The following is a 16,175-nucleotide window of genomic DNA, read 5'->3' as shown; positions in this document are numbered from 1 at the left end:
CAGAATGTCATAAAGTATCAATTGTCAAGTATGTAGTCTTTTCAGAATAGTTTTTTAATTAATTTTTTTTATTTTAGAGAGAGAGGAGGGAGAGAGGGAGACAAACATCAATTTGCTCCATTCATTTATGCCTTCATTGGTTGCTTCTTGTATGTGCTCTGACTTGTGATTGAACCTGAAACCTTGGTGTATTGGGACAACACTGTAATTGACTAAGTTACCCAGCCAGGGATTGGCTTTTTTTTTTTTACTTAAAAATATGCCTTTAAGTTTCTTTCTGTCTTTTCATGACCTGATTGATCATTTCTTTTTAGCACTGAATATTCCATTGCTAGATGTACCACAGTTGATTTATACACTCACCTACTGAAGGACATTTTGGTTGCTTCCAAGTTTTGGCAATTATGAAGAAAAATGCTACACACAGCCATGTGCAGATTTATGTATGTATTGGGTTTTCCTACTCTTTTGGGTAAACACCAATGACCATGATATCTGGATCATATGGTAAACTTATGTTTAGTTTAATAAGAAACAACCAAACTGTTTTATCAAGTAGCAGTGCCATTTTTCACTCCCACCAGCAATGCATGAGAATTCGTTTCTCCACATCTTCACTAGCATTAGTTGTCAGTTAGTTTTATACATTTTAGTAGGTAAGTGATAATCTCTCCTATTTTAATTTGTAATTTTCTAATGACATGATGTTGAACATCTTTTCACATGTTAATTTGTCTGTCTGTTCAGACATTTTGCCCACTTTTAAAAATAGGTCTGTTGGTTTCTTAATACTGGGTTTTAAGGCTCCTACGTATAATTTATATAATGCCCTGTATTAGATATGTTGTTTGCCAATATTTTTTCCCAGTCTATGGCTTGTTTTCTCATTCTCTTTCTTTTTTAAAATTTTTTATTTTTGATTCTTGGAGGGAGAGGAAAGGAGGGAGAAAGACAGGGACAGAAAGATCAAGGTGAGTGAGAAATATGAATTGGCTGCTCCCTGTATGTGCCCCAAGTAGGGACAGAACCAGCAACCCAGGCACGTGCCCCAACTGGGAATCGAACAGGCAGCATTTGTTTTGTGGGACAATGGCCAACCAACCAAGCCCTGCCTGCTAGGGCTCATTCTCTTCATAGTGTCTTTCTGAAATGAAATTTATTTGTGTATGAAATTTTTAATTTTATTTTTGTTACTTAAAATTTTGTAATTTTTAATTTCAATTTTAAAAGGTAAATTAATGTATTATTTACATTCATGATACAAAATTATTTTTAATGTGTAGTGATACAAAATTATCTTTTAAAATAAATGCATTTAAGTAAAAATAGTACCATATTTTAAAAACAATACTGAGTAAATAAGAGGATAGTTGGTTTACATGGCCAGAAACCCTTTAGGTAATGGGCAAAGGCTGTAGTCTGCCCCCAGAGTGTCCTGCTGTGGCGGAAAGACAGACGATTTACCATAGTCCTTTTGTGAGAGGTTCTGGTCATTCTGATTTTCCTCCTACCTTCCCCTCTGCCAAGCTAGAACTTGGCTCTCAGGAGATGTGGTTCCCTGACAATGCAGAGCCCCAGGATCATGGGTCTGCCCCCCAGGCAGTTCTAGAAGGCCCCATCCTCATTTTTTACACATGTCATGAGGTGATGGATGCTTGGCTGATCATTGCACGGAATTCACATCCATGGCTAACTTTCCCCGGTACTGATATTGCCTTGAAATTGCTGCCTGGGCATGTCCCTGTCCTGTCTGTGCATTGCTGTGACTCGGCTGGACTTGTTAGGAAGGACACTCTTGTTGCCCCAGCCTGGCTTTGCAGAGTTTCAGCCCTTTGCCTTCTGTCTATGGATTTATTCTGTACCTTCACCCTCAAGTAAAAGTGGGGCAAATGTGAACACGTGTCCCAGTCCATGAAGACCAGTTTTGGCTCTCCTGTGTCTCTCTATCAAGCTGAGACAGCCACTGCACTTCTCCAGGGCCACCTGAAGGCTCGAGAAGCCTGTAGAAGGTGGGCTTCCTAGCACTTCTACCTGGTCACTAGGCTCTGGTAAAGGCTCCAAGAAAACTGTGTGTGTGGGATGGGATATGTAATGAAAAACTAGAAAATCTAGAGGCTCTTTACTTCATCTCAGCACAGAGACATCTAATTTGCTATCAAAATTGAAAAACAAAACAAAAAAACAAACCAAAAATTCCAGTTTTTTATTTGTAGAGCCTAGAGTATCTTGAGTAATTTTTTCAATATTAATCTGTGAAAATAGATGTTCTCAGAAAGTCCATCCTGCTGGAAAGGGAGCCTTATGGAGGCTGAGGTGGGGCACCTTCTGCCCTGCCTCAAGGGGTGGGATGGAGGCCTCTGCCTGGCCTGCTCCTGCAGGGTCTGTACCACCACCGACATTCCTTAAAGAGCAGCTTCCTAACATGGGCTGCGGTTTCTCATTGGAAAGCACAAGCTGCAGATGAGAAAACCAAGATTTATAAATGAGAGTATTCCTATCCTGTTCATTCTTAGCTTCCCTCACCCTGCACACCCAGTTCTCCCAGCGCCTTTACCAGAGCTTGGTTTTAGTCTCAAGTCCTCCGATTTGCTGGAAAAAGACACCAACTCAATAGACAATGAGAACATTGTTGTCAAACAGCCCACTTTAATTTCAGCTAGATGGTAGCAGTAGTTTCCAGCAAAAAGTTCAGAGGAAGGTGAAACTTAAAACCTCACTTCCCCCTCTCCCTGTTGGCCCAAGAGCCATGTCTGGAGGTGGTCGTGTTGATTTATGCAAGGGAAGGTGACAGTCCTCACCACAGGTCTGTAGTTAGTGGAAAGAACTGTGAACAGTGTGTGGATCCCCCAACTCTTTTCCATCACAATTGGACACACCAAGCGCATTCACATTTTCCTGCTGGGTTGGCCAAAAAAGCCTGTTTAGTTTTCTCTGTAGAATAAAATGCACATTTTTCATTTTCACCAATAACTTTATTGATTTGGATATTTGAGTGTGCTGGCCATCTCCCAATGTTGGCTTCTAGTGGGTAGATGCCAGGGGTGCTGCTAAACATCTTCCAATGCATAAGACAGCCCCACAGCAAAGAATTATTTGGCCAAAATGTCAATAGTACCAAGAAACTTCACAAATCAGTTTTGACACATTTGATCAGTCACAGCACTATCTCCATATACTGCACAGATCTTTTTTGGGGTTTCAGTTGCATTTTTACCTTTCTTGAAATAAAAAGCACAACATGCTGAAAATGTTCTGTCTTCTTCCATCTTCAGTATTAAAATGGCTACATGAAAATTCACCAATTTCATGTTTTTTTTAAGATGCACACTGATATGACAGCTGTCACAATTCAATCTAATAAAATTGTTTTGAATGAAGTTAAAGACAACTAAGCACTACTACAGTCAGCATACAGAAAAAAACGTAATGACTTTTTGGCAAACCCAGTAAATGTGTTTCTAGTTACAAACATATCACACAGAGGCTACTCACTGATGGTCTGTGGAATACAGAAAATCAAAAATAAATCACATTATTACTAGCCATATTTATGAATGTTTTGCAATAATTCATATTTTCTTAATAAATAAATAAATCTCTTGTACTTCACTGAGGAAAAGTTGGTGCTAGAAAAACTGGAGAATAGACAGGAGGCAAAAAGTCCTTTGGCTGTGTTCTGAACAATGGAGGGCACCCAGGTGGAAGTCACTGGGCTTTGGAGTTCAACATTATTTTTAAGAATCTCGACTGTAGAAACTTACATCATCCACCTGGAGCATATGCACATATGTTGTGAAAGCTTCAGAGACCAGGCAATAACTCCCCTTTCTTACAAAGGCTCTGCATTCCCACAGCTGGTTGTTTAGTGAGAACTACACTTGGGAAGGGATGCATCCAGGTTTAAACATCAATTTTTGGTAGAGTCCAAATATGACTTATTCATTTAAAAGTACTCTTTCTTTGTCATTTTTCCTCATTGTTGTGGATTTCTGTTTTGTTATAGTGAGCTATAAACTAACTAGTCCATGGAGACCAAAGTGATTTTCAAAGAAACTGGCTTAGGAGCAAGCACTAGGCTGGAAAGAGGTGGGTGTCGAGGAAAAGCTTCACTCCTCGACTTGTACGGGGAGCACCCAGCTGGTTACTTTGACTGCTAACCTTTCCCAAAATGTTAAAAATATTTGTGAGTACAAGGCTGAGGCAGGATAGGGCAACAATTTTAAAGCAAGAGTAGAGTATTTGTGAGGTCAGGCAAGAGCATAAATTGAGGTCCATGTACTACATGCCAAATATTTTCTTTAAAATATTTTCTTTATTTATTTTTAGAGAGAGCGGGGAGGGAGAAAGAGAGGAAGAAACATCTATGCGTGAGAGAAACAACCATCGGTTGCCTCTTGCCTGCTGCCCTCAAATGGGGACCTAGCTGGCAACCCAGGCATGTGCCCTAACTGGGAATTGAACCAGGAAGCTTTCAGTGCACAGGCCAGTGCTCAGTCCACTGAGTGACACCAGCAGGACCATGTGTCAAATATTATGTAAAATGTGTAAGCATATCTTACAAACAGTCAATTAAATTTTTTATCTTCCAATTTGACAAATATTATATACCTTCACATTGGCATGGAAGGCTGGGTTGATATTTAAAATTGTCAGGCCTTGTTCATGGTGCTGACATGGTTCACAGTGGGGAAAGCAAACCACAAGGTAAAAGCTTCACAGCCCTGGTGCAGGCAGGGCGTTTGGCAGTCCCTGACAGGAGAAGCTCTGGGAGGCGGGAAACTGCAGATCTGGCTGCCTCTGGGATTGGATCAGGTGCTTCCGGAGACCAGAGAAGGGCTCTACTGCCTTGGTCCCAAGACACATGCAAGTGTTCACCTTCAATTGCTTGTTTCAGGAAGAGAGAATGTTCTGTCTAGTACCTGCCCACCCCCAACTCTCTCAGCCCTGCAACCCTGCGTCAACTAGTTTCTCACTTCCCTTCCCATGAGACAGGAGAGTAAGAAGCTAGGAAAATTCCCTGGCAAGTGGAATAGGAAACCTGAGACAGAAAGCTAAACACAGTGGCCCAAGGGCAGATGGTCATCAGGGAAGAAGGCACCCCAGCCGCAGAGTGCCTGGCAAGGGGCAAGATTAGGAAAACAAAGACCTCACCCTTAGATTAACCTCTCCTCCTCTGGCCATTCCTCCCTGGAGAGAGATCATCTAGGCCTCAGTTGTGTTTCAGCTCCAGGCCCAGAAAAGCACCAAAACCAGGTGGGTGATGCCAGCACCAACTGTAATGACTAAACACTTCCTGCCCTGTCACTGACCAACCAGTGGAGACCATGACTCCACAAGGGAGCATCTGGAAAACTGATGAACAGTCTGCTGAAATCCTCCTCTGAGATCTCTCCTAAGGTTCCCACCTGCAAGAAAGAGATAAAAGCCTCAAGACAAAGGACCCAGTGTGTGCACTCTGTTCCTCTGGGAAGCATCATGCCCTATTTTCTCTTCCCCCTTCCCCCACTTTTCTTCACAGGCAGGAGTCTCCTCAACTCTAAGGCAAGGGGCAGCAGAAGCTGGTCCCTGGATAATATTCTGAAACTGTCCACAAGGCCCCCTTTTCTCTGGTTTCCTAGTCAGCTAAGGCAACCCAGCCTGGGCTCTCCTGTTGCTTCTTCTATGCAAGGCCCTTCCGTGTTTCACTCTTCATAGCTTTAATCAATGAATCCTCATGGTCACATGGACTAGGTTTGTGAAATCTTTCCTATACTAAGTCAAGAACACACACACACCTTACCTGGCCCTAGGCAGACCCACTCAAGGCCAGATCCCTGTCTGGTAGCACCTCCACAATTCCCTTAGCCCACCCCTTCTTCATCTGACTTGCTCCATGCACTGATATTGGAGGGTCAGGGGATTTGGGGCATTTGCAACTTCCAAAAGATAACAACTCACTCTACCTACACTCTACCCCATGCTTCTAGTCACCTGCTCAGCTGGGTCTCCTTCGCATAGGACATTCCTCCTGCTGAGTTCCTGCCTTCAGCCCCCAGAAGCAAATGCCACCGCCTGCCCTATCCCTGAATGGCTCAGCCCTGAAAAACTCCAGCTCTCATAGGATCAGGTAGAGGAATGGTGACCTCATGGAGGAGATAGCCAGCTTCACACACACACAAAGTGGGACATCCTGGAAACTGTGGTTCCCTCCCTTTCTCTCCTCCTGGCAGCAATTCCAGCCTTTCAGAGACTTGTTGTGTGTCTCACACAACTCAGACTGTTGCTGGGGCCCAGGTCTGTGCACAGCCAAGGCCATGCCCTAAGGACACTTAGCAGAGGTCTAAACTGATTCTTCAGAATCCACAGTGTGGTTTTCTATGACTGCCTGAAATATATTTGAGGCCAGTGGAACTTGGAGGGAGGTTTTCTCAAGGGTCCAACTTGGCAAATAGCTCTCTACCCCACAGGCAGTGAACCAAATGGATTGAGATATAGTAGATACAAACTTGAATTTACCTGAATACAACTCTTCCCTGAATTTAAAACTTGTCAGGAAACTCATCTCATTGCCAAGAGGGCATCTCATCTTTTCTCTCTTCTCCCTGAGCTGGACTGTGGAGCACCAAGCAGAGAATCTCCTGTCCCGCTGTTGCTGGGAGGCCTTGCAGTGCTAACTGTGGAGTCTGAGAGGCAAGAGAAGTTTCATTCAAGAGTGGTGGCAGAGGTGTTCTTACTTTAAAGCATTACATCAAAATATAAGCATATACTAATAAATAAACTAAATCATTTCCTACATAACAGAAAATAATTAAAATAACCCTAAGGTAAGCACATATAAAATATATTCAAATTTTCAGACATTGGTTGAAGTCACTAGCTAATGAAATAATCCTTTCTATCCTTTGGTAAGTTAAATATAAAAGCCCTTGATGTCCAGAAATTTAGATACAAAGGCAACCTGCGAGGGTGGGATTGTTGTGAAAACAGTGACCCTTGATTATATTACCTTGGTAGAGGTTTATTTAGGGAGATTAGCAAAGGTGTTAAATTAATCTTTCCTTTTAAAGAGACCTAATCATCCATCCTTAACACCTGTCTGAAGACCTATGAAATGGAGTCACCTGCAGAAATGGGTGTGGTCTTCAGACACAATAGAAGGAGCCAAACTCATTCGCCCCTAGCAGAGAGAGAATGCATTTGGAGCTCAGCTGACTGGGGAGACTCCTGAAAGCTCCCCCCACCACACTTGAAAGGTCTGATCCCTGACATGACTTCTAGAGCAAGCATTGGTGAGTTTTAATTTATCAGCAAACTGCACTCCTTTCTATGAAATCACATTAACTGCCAAATTAGTGAGAATGATTCCATCACTGTTTTGTCGTCTTGCCTTGAAATGCCTTTGAATTAATTTGATGACTAACTTTAGTTCTCTTGCTTTATGTATCCCTTAGTTGTTCTAGTTATTATGATGACTCAGAACATACTTGCCAGGTATCTTGTGGTTTTGTACACGTTGTAGATCCTAAAATATATTTTTAGGAGTGTTTGATTCTAGATGTAGTACATGTGACAGTCTACTCTAAAAGTAGTGAATGCTTGTGCACACAAAAGAGGATATTCTATACTATTTAATAAGATAAGCATTCAATGATTTGAGAAAAAGATTTCAGTATTTCAATATTTCCCTTTGAAGTGAAATTAATGTTTTTTTAAGAAACAGGAGTTTCCTGACGAGTTTTAAACTCAGGAGAGTCCAGTGGTAAATTCTGAATCTCATATCTGCATATCCTTTAACCAAGTGATATCATCTTTAGCAATCTTTACAACAGAATTTCTCACAAACGAGAATAGACACAAAGGATGTATTTTGTAGAATTTTCAGTAGTTGATAAATAAAGGAATAGGAAATAAATGTTCTGAAATGTGGAGTATCATTTAATGAAATATACTGCATATTATTAGTCAGTTATGCAACACACAATATTCTCTAATCACTGGTTTAGCCTGTGTTAGCTTGGATATTTTTAACTAATGGATTTTATTAATAAGAAATGCTTGCTTCCATATGACTAGAAAAACCAGTACACACCAATTCACAGTACTGAATAATATCAAATTAAAAATAAAACCTCACTTATAAGTCAGAATCACAGTCAGTGATCTTAGGGACTAATATTTCAATTTATTGCCAATATAATAAGAAATATACATTAAAATGATCAATTCATTGATTTACAGAAGGTACATCCAGGGCATTTACTCTGTGGGTCGTCCTGCATGGTAAACCTAGAATGAAAGAAGGAGACCTGTTTTTTTTTTCCCCTTTTCATTGTGCCTGACTAGGAATCAAACCAGCAACTCTTCACTTTGTGCAATGATGCCCAACCAACTGAGCCAACCAGCTTGAGACCTGTTTTTATATTTCTTAAGTTTAAAAGCATATAAACTTATGATAGTTTCTTTGATGTGCCAACTTGGCTAGACGGAATTATAAGAATGGAAATGAGGGCATCAGCCTTTTTTCCATTTAGTATACATACCACTTGCCTAGTTATTCAATCAAAGAGTAATCTAGGTGGTGATGTGAGGAGATTTGCAGATGTAAGTAAAATCCCTTATTTTGACAGGAAGCTAGACAGATTTCCAAGTGAGCCAGAGTTTATCAGTGGAGGCCCTTTACAGAATGGCTTAGACAATCCTTGAACAAAACCCCAAACAGCAAATGGGTATTGCTCCAAATACTCCTCACTGACAGCGGCAAATGCTTTGTTCCATGACCACTGGGTACCAGTCTGCTGGTGATTTCTCTTCCAGACTTACTGTAGCACAGATCTCATACTTGCTGCTTAACCAGGCCCCACAATCATATAAGCCTATTCTTTGTAATAAATCTGTATAGGAATCTCTTCACATGTGCATTCTTATTACTGGTTCTGCTGCTGTGACCTGAACCTTGACTGACATAGCATTGATGGATTCTTCTTCACTGCTATGACAGTCTTGATCATAAATTTTTTTTGTTTTTTTAGATTAGGGTTTTTTTTTTTATCTTCACTGAGAATATCAATTTTAGAGGGAGAAAATGGAAAGGGGAAAGAAACATCAATCAGTTGCCTTCTCTATGCACCTTAACCTGGGATCAAACCGCAACCTAGGCATACGCCCTGACTGGGAATCAAACTCACAAATTTTCTGTGTGTGGGTCAATGTTCCAATGAACTGAATAATCTGGCAAGGGGTTTGCCATGAATCTTGTGTTCCAGTGGCAAAGAATTCTTCTCTCAGAAAACATTGGGAGAGTCCCTGTCCAAATTTCCTTCCTCTTTTGGATTTTCACTTAAAAACACTAAGATATGGTATACCAAGAAACATACAGGTGATCCTCTTTATTTGCAGATTCTGTATTTGTGAATTTGTCCATTCATTAAAATTTATTTATAATTCTAAAATTAATATTCATGGTACTTTCTGAGCCATTCTTGTACTTGCACCCAGCAGGAAAAGTTTGAGTCCTGCCAGTTGAATGTTCTAAGCAGAGTTGAGTAAGGAGAATCTCTTCTTTCTTATTTCAACTCAAACTGCAAGCAGTTGTCTTTTCCATGGTACATTATGGCAGGTTTTTTTGCATTTTTGTGCTGTTTGTTGGTGATTTCATTGTTTAAAATGGCCCCCAAGTTTAGTGCTGAAGCACTGTGATATAGCATGTGGAGGTAATGTATCTGTGAGATTCACTTCCTTAAGGTATGAGCTCTAGTACTGTTGGCCATGAATTTAATGTTACTGAATTAATAAAGTATATTAAATAAGGTGTCTTTAATAGAAACACACATAAAACAAAGTTATGCACTAACTGATGGATGGAAATGTTGTGAACAGATGCTTGAGGAAAACTTTGCATTTTTGCTAGCAATAGTGCTTCAGTACTTCCTAATAGAGTGTTTGTGTCACTTTATAGAACATGACCACCATGAAAAAAATGGAATTTTCTGCATGTGTAATGTCTGCCATTTTAAAAACAAAGTATTTTTGTACAATGCAATGAGGAATCTGTACTTAAAAATAAAAAATACATGACTCAATAGAAAAATGGGCAATTTTTTGAAGAGCTTATTTATAGCAAAGAAAATTAAAGAACAAATAAACAGGAAAAGATGCCAACTGTAATTAACAGTGAAGAGAAAGGAATTCAAATAATAAGAACCATTTTTTTACCCACAAAATTGGCAGAACTTTTGTAATTTTGATGATAGTCTCCAAGTATTGGATAATTAGTGATTTCTGCTAAGTTTTGGAAAGGGAAAGTAATTGAAATTGTAGGCAGTGCTCCCCACTGGTGTACTCTAGGGAATGTCCTGTAGATAGAGTAGAAGATCATTTCAAGGAATGCCTCCGGTTACAAAAAACTCCATAAATATTAAATAAACCTTAGATAATTGTTGAGCATATGTCTACTATGATAGTATTTAGTTTCAGATGCATCGTTCAGACAGTTGTTTTTCAAAACAAAGCCAGGTGTTCATTTAATGAATGGGGTGGAATTGGCTTGTTAATATGGCATAAACTTCTAGTGTCACCTTGCTAAATATCTGGGAGTTGCAATCCCTCTAAGAGGTGAGTGTGATCTTCAAAGAGTCTAATAAAAGAAGCAAAGTCATTTTTCTCTAGAGAAGACAGACTACACTTAAAGTTGACTGCACTGCAGACACTTCTGAAAATTATTGCTACAGCCAGTAAACTCCTAAGGTATATTTAACAGAGCTATTTTTGGAAAAATCCTTGTGGAAACTGTTCATAGATCCCAGGTGAGTGCAACTTATACCAAAGAAAATCCTTCTATTTGGGTGCTAAAAATATTTCATCTTAAACCTACTAAATGGTACTATTCGTAACTCATATTCTTACTATGCATTTTATGAATTATTAAGATACAAGTTGCTGCTATGTTGTGATTGTTTGACATATTGTTATGACCCAGAAGGTAGATGTCAAAAATCATGTAATTTTGTAGCACAGTATCTAAAATATCCAGTGTTTACTGCTATAGATATGCATGCAGTGTGAACCTATGGAGTTCATGTTAATATATACTTACACATACACATATATTTAATGAGTGTATTAAAAAGATCTTATTGTTCAATACTGTAAATGCTGTCCCTTCATAACTTAGCTTGCAGATCTTATTTTTTCCAGACCTGATTTCAAGGTATTAAGAAAATGATTAGGGATACAGTTGCAAGGAAAATAAGAGCACTCTATGAGATACCTTATTTTAGAAATCAGAACCCAATTCTTCGACCAATTAAATTTATTTCAAGGCATAATTTTCCATATGATGCTGGCTGTCATTTTACTTTAGACTTACATCTTACTGAACTATGAAAAAGTTCCTATAAACTCTGGCCTCTGAAATCTGTTGGCAATTCTGACCTCTTCACTTTTGCCTTAATTCAGAAAGGAAAGGCAGCTCCTTAGAACTGTGGAAATAAAGTTTGTAGTTGCAAAACAATTACACATATTTTAGTTTAAAATAAATTCACACTTTTGTATTAAAAAATCAAGAAAAATATTTACTTAAACTTTTAGCTTCTGTTGTCCTGTGAGGAGTATGGAATATAATTGTTATAGGATATAGCATTTACTATTGTAATGATAACATATATGCACATTTAAAAAATATGTCAGTTCAGAGTTTATATAGGCAGAAGTAAATTTAACCCTCAAGAATAAAAAGGAAGGCCTGATTCAACATTTCTTTCTTTTCCAGTGAACCTAGACTGGTTTCACAATTGGTGTTTCTGTTTGTTTCCTTCCTTGCTTGTTGTAAAGGAAAGAGCTGGGCTTCTGGGGCCCTCTCTCTGAAATCATTTTATAGAACACCTTTGGCCACCTTCCTCTCGTGTTTATTGGCTCAAGTAGATTTACAGGGTAAATCTTCCACTTCTGCACTCACTAACAAGTTATTGGACAGAGGAATGGGGATAATTCTGATTTAGAACAATTAAGACCATCACCCAAATTCCATATCCACATTCATGAAATGGATACCTGCACAAATTTGTATTTTGTTTGGGACTAGGAACTGGGTGTGGAAGGTGTCGTAAGCCCTCTAGTCTGAATGTCTGCTCTAAGGCCTGAGATTTTTCATTTGTGTTGTAGAATAAATAGTGTTTGTCCTGTTTTAGTGAGTATTGCAAAGAGGGAAAAGCATGGATATCACTACCCTCTCATAACTCTTCAGAAGCTTCTCACCAACCGAGGCCCGGAAACAACCTGTTGCTAATTCTTCCCCAGAAATGTGGCTTCTGGGGTCTTGCAAGTCTTCCAGGAATGACTCACCTGCTCCATCTGTGTGAGCCACTCCACAGACCCCATCACCATAGACTGTGGGCACTGCTTTTGTGGCCCTGTGTCTACCTCAGCTGGCAAGACACCTCAGTTCTTGCTCACTGCTCTGAATGCAAGGGAACGATGTGGCAGAGAGACTTGAAAACAAATATCCACATCAAGAAACTGGTTTTCCTTTTCTGAAAAGGCAGTCTGCAGCAGATCCTGAGCTCTGAGCACTATAAGTGTGGGCTAACCCAGGAGACAAGCAGATCTTCTGTGAAGAGGACAGGAGCCTGCCCTGTGTGCACTGCTGTCTCAGGAGCACGAGGTTCACAGATGCAGCCCAGCAGAAGAGGCTGCTGAGGAACACCGGGAAAGGGCTTTCTCTGAAGACCCAGTTCTGTAAAGTGTGTATGAAGTTCCTGTGGGTCTGTTTCCTTGGGGATTGGATTACTCTATCCAGGTGGCCCTTTCAGAATCTCTGTCCTGGGGGTTCCTTGGCCTGAAGCCTCCCACATTTGACAAATATATGATCCCTTTGTTTTCAGTGGCACTGATTTATCGGTCATTCAGAAGGCCCTCCCTATATGAGGTTTAAACTGTATATTGTCCTTTTCACCAGGTCTGATTGATTTGTGATTCCTTTGCAGGAGAAGCTCCTGAACAAAATGTGTTCTTTGTGGGATGAATCTTGTGAAAATGGCAGAAACCTGAATGTGGAAACTATAACAGCCAGATCTTGGGAAGTTAGTATTGTATTTCTCCAACCTGCAGTATGAACATGGGCATGAATGACTTTTAAAAGAGGAACTTAGCCCTGGCCAGGTTGCTCAGTTAGTTTGGAGTCTCATCACATACACCAAAAGGTTGCAGGTTTGATTCCTGGTCAAGGTACCTATGGGAGGCAACCAATAGATTTTCCTCTCTCACATGGATGCTTCTCTCTCCCTCTAAGATCATGGACATATTCTTGAGTGATTAAAAAATAATAAATAAATAAATAAATAAATTGAAAATGGGAACTTAATCTAAAACCACGATGTTCTTTGTGTTTCAAAAGGAAAGGCGTCATCAGCAAGAGAAGGGTGTTTGCCTGTATTCAATAGTTGGGCTCTTGGTCAAGATCTCTAACTAAATGGCAGCTATTACCCAAAACATGCTGGTTTGTTCCCAGGATAAACAATGCTTATTACTTCTATACCAACAACCATAAGAAACTGGACCATCCCACAGAGTGCCATATGTGGCGGGAGGGGGCAAATATGGGCCATAGGATGCACTTGGCAGTCACAGAAAATTCAGGTGAAACATTTGAGGCAGTGGAAGCATTAATGTGAATGTGGTGGACAAGTAGTGTTTGAAAACAGATGGAAAATTTCAGGAGGAGAGCAGAGTGTCAAATCTAGGGAAACTCTGAACTTACCCCAAGTAATTAATGTTGAATCATATATAATGTATTTAAATAGAGATGTTTGAACACTTTAGGAGAAAAGTAAGTGATTTCCTCATTCTGGACAGTTATCTTGAAGTTGTGATATCTAATATAAATTCACTCAGCAAATATTTCATGAGTATTTAGTTTGTGCCAAATATGGACCTAGAAAATGTGGCAGTAAACAAAATAGAAACTATTCTTGCCCTAACACAGCTTACAGTCTAAATCAGAGGGCAAATGGTCAACATGTATACAGGTATAATACAAGATGCATTAGAGTGTGATAAGTTCTTTGTAGAATACTAAAGCAGTAAGGAGAAATGGAGTACAGGAGGGTATGGGGGGGAAATGAGGGTCTGAGTTTCAAATAGAATGGCTCATCAGAGAGACCTCACTGAAAACTTCACATTACAAAATGACCTCTAAAAAGGAAGGCAACCATAAGGGTATGTACAGAGAGAATTCTAGGTGGAGAAAGTTACACATGCAAAGGTATTGCAGGAGGGTATATTTGGGGCAGCTGAAAAGCCACAAAAGGTGTCAGAGTGAATTAAGAGGAGGATGAAGGGAAGTAAAGTCAAAGAGATAATGCGGATCAGAGTTAAGTGGAACTTTATTAGAGTAGAATTTAGCTGGCTGAAATGCAAGGGGATGAGCGTATTGGTCCAAAGTCACAGCATATGAAATGGGTTTAAGGAACTGGTCCCAGATTTCAGGAATCAGGCTAAATAATGGATTCTAATCCAAATACTATAACGCTAAACAATGTATAGCTTTTTTGAATGAACCATGTTGCCTTCTCACACATATTTGCTTGAAGATAGATATCGGACATTTTGTATTTCTTTATGATTGTTTTATTGGACACTTCATTATGAATTAAGTGGATATAACCAATTGAATAGAAATATTTTGATCTTAATGTAGAAAAGAGGAAATATAAAATTTTGTGGGTTCTGAGAATTGGAAAGACTGAGGGTTAAAGTTAAAAATAATTAATCTTCATGAGACAAAGAAGAATTAGTGAGATTCAGTAGGAGATTGATAAAAGTGTTCATGTTTTGACTAACTCAATGCCATTGCAGAATTATGTGAATTTAAAGAGAGAAGCAATCAGTGCTGAGTTTGGAAAAGGGCCTCCCTTTCTCCATGAGGAGGAGCAACATCATTTTGAGAGATTGCAAAGGGAAGGCAAGGAGGTTTTTCAGTAACTCAAGAAAAGGAAAACCAAGATGGCTCAAAAGCTCCCCTAAAAGGGAGCTTTTAGGAGGACTGTATGAAGTGCTGAAGGAAATGTGCCGCAAACCAGATGTAGAGCTGCTCCTGGTAAGAACTGAGGAGTGGGGTTTTGGACGTTCACGTGCACTGGCATTCTTCCAGCTGAAATCCACCTTCTCTTTCACATCATTTCCCCCGCCAAAAACATAATTCCATAAGTACAGTTACTTTGTTGGGAGGGTATTGCTCCACCAAGGGACCAAAGATCCCTCCTACATGACCCATGAGAAACCAAACTCAGGAATGGTTAAGGAGTCCTGAGTTATATTCCACATCCGAAAGTCAATGATGTTTTTGGCTTTGTGAAAATTCACAAAGTTGTTAGTTGTTAATTGACATTTATTTAGGTTAATTCATACACATGGCAATATGGAAAGATTTGGGAATGGAGACTCACATTGCTGTCACTTTTGGGTCCTCCCACTTTGGAAGTAGGAAAGACTCCAGAGAATCATAGTTACAGCACAGAACGGGGACTCCCCCCAGTCTCTTCCCCCTTCACCGGTACAGGGAAAGTCTCCAAGAATCAGTCCCCAGCAGGATGTTAAAATATGACAATATGGTAAACTGAGGTTTTTATTAGGGAGAAAGTAGGTATGTTTCCCAGGAAAGAACACAGAGGGGAAATAATAACTTCTGGAACTGTCTCAAAATCTCACTCTGGACTTAGTGGAAGATTCATTTGTGAAAAGCATTAAACCTTTCCATTTTTCTCCTCACAGGGTTTTGGAGACATATCGGATAGGTGAGTGTGACTCTTGACACTGGCTGATGCTTCTTCAGAGTTTGCACAGATTCCAGGCAGGATATGCTAAAGTGAAGACATACATTACTGGGATCTTCCTTCAGTTTTTTCCTCGATCTTTTTCCCCTCCACCACTGCATGTAGACATGTATTTTTGTTCCTATACTCAGTGACTTCATTTGGCAGTTTCAATGGAAATGTTGCAAAACAAACTAAAAAATTAATAAAGACAACCTCGTCATTCCTGATTTCCATTTTTGTTCTTGACAGTCTACCTATACAAAGGAGAAAGTGCTACATCCTCTGAGCGATGAGAAAGTTAAATACCTCCGAGTCACAGCCAGTGGAACTGGGGATAAGAGGGGAGAGGTAATAGCCAGCAGTGAGAAAACCCTGGTGGCTTGTTGA

At 39.8% G+C, this 16,175-nt stretch overlaps 1 pseudogene; it reads left to right on the top strand.

Moving 5' to 3' along the window:
• The first annotated feature begins 1,401 nt into the window (after positions 1 to 1,401).
• Positions 1,402 to 16,175, top strand: LOC114498835 (annotated as a pseudogene).

This window comes from Phyllostomus discolor, chromosome 6, assembly GCF_004126475.2.
Source record: "Phyllostomus discolor isolate MPI-MPIP mPhyDis1 chromosome 6, mPhyDis1.pri.v3, whole genome shotgun sequence".
Classification (NCBI taxonomy): Eukaryota; Metazoa; Chordata; class Mammalia; order Chiroptera; family Phyllostomidae; genus Phyllostomus; species Phyllostomus discolor.
Note: the sequence above shows the minus strand (reverse complement) of the source record. Positions and strands in the feature narration are given on the sequence as shown.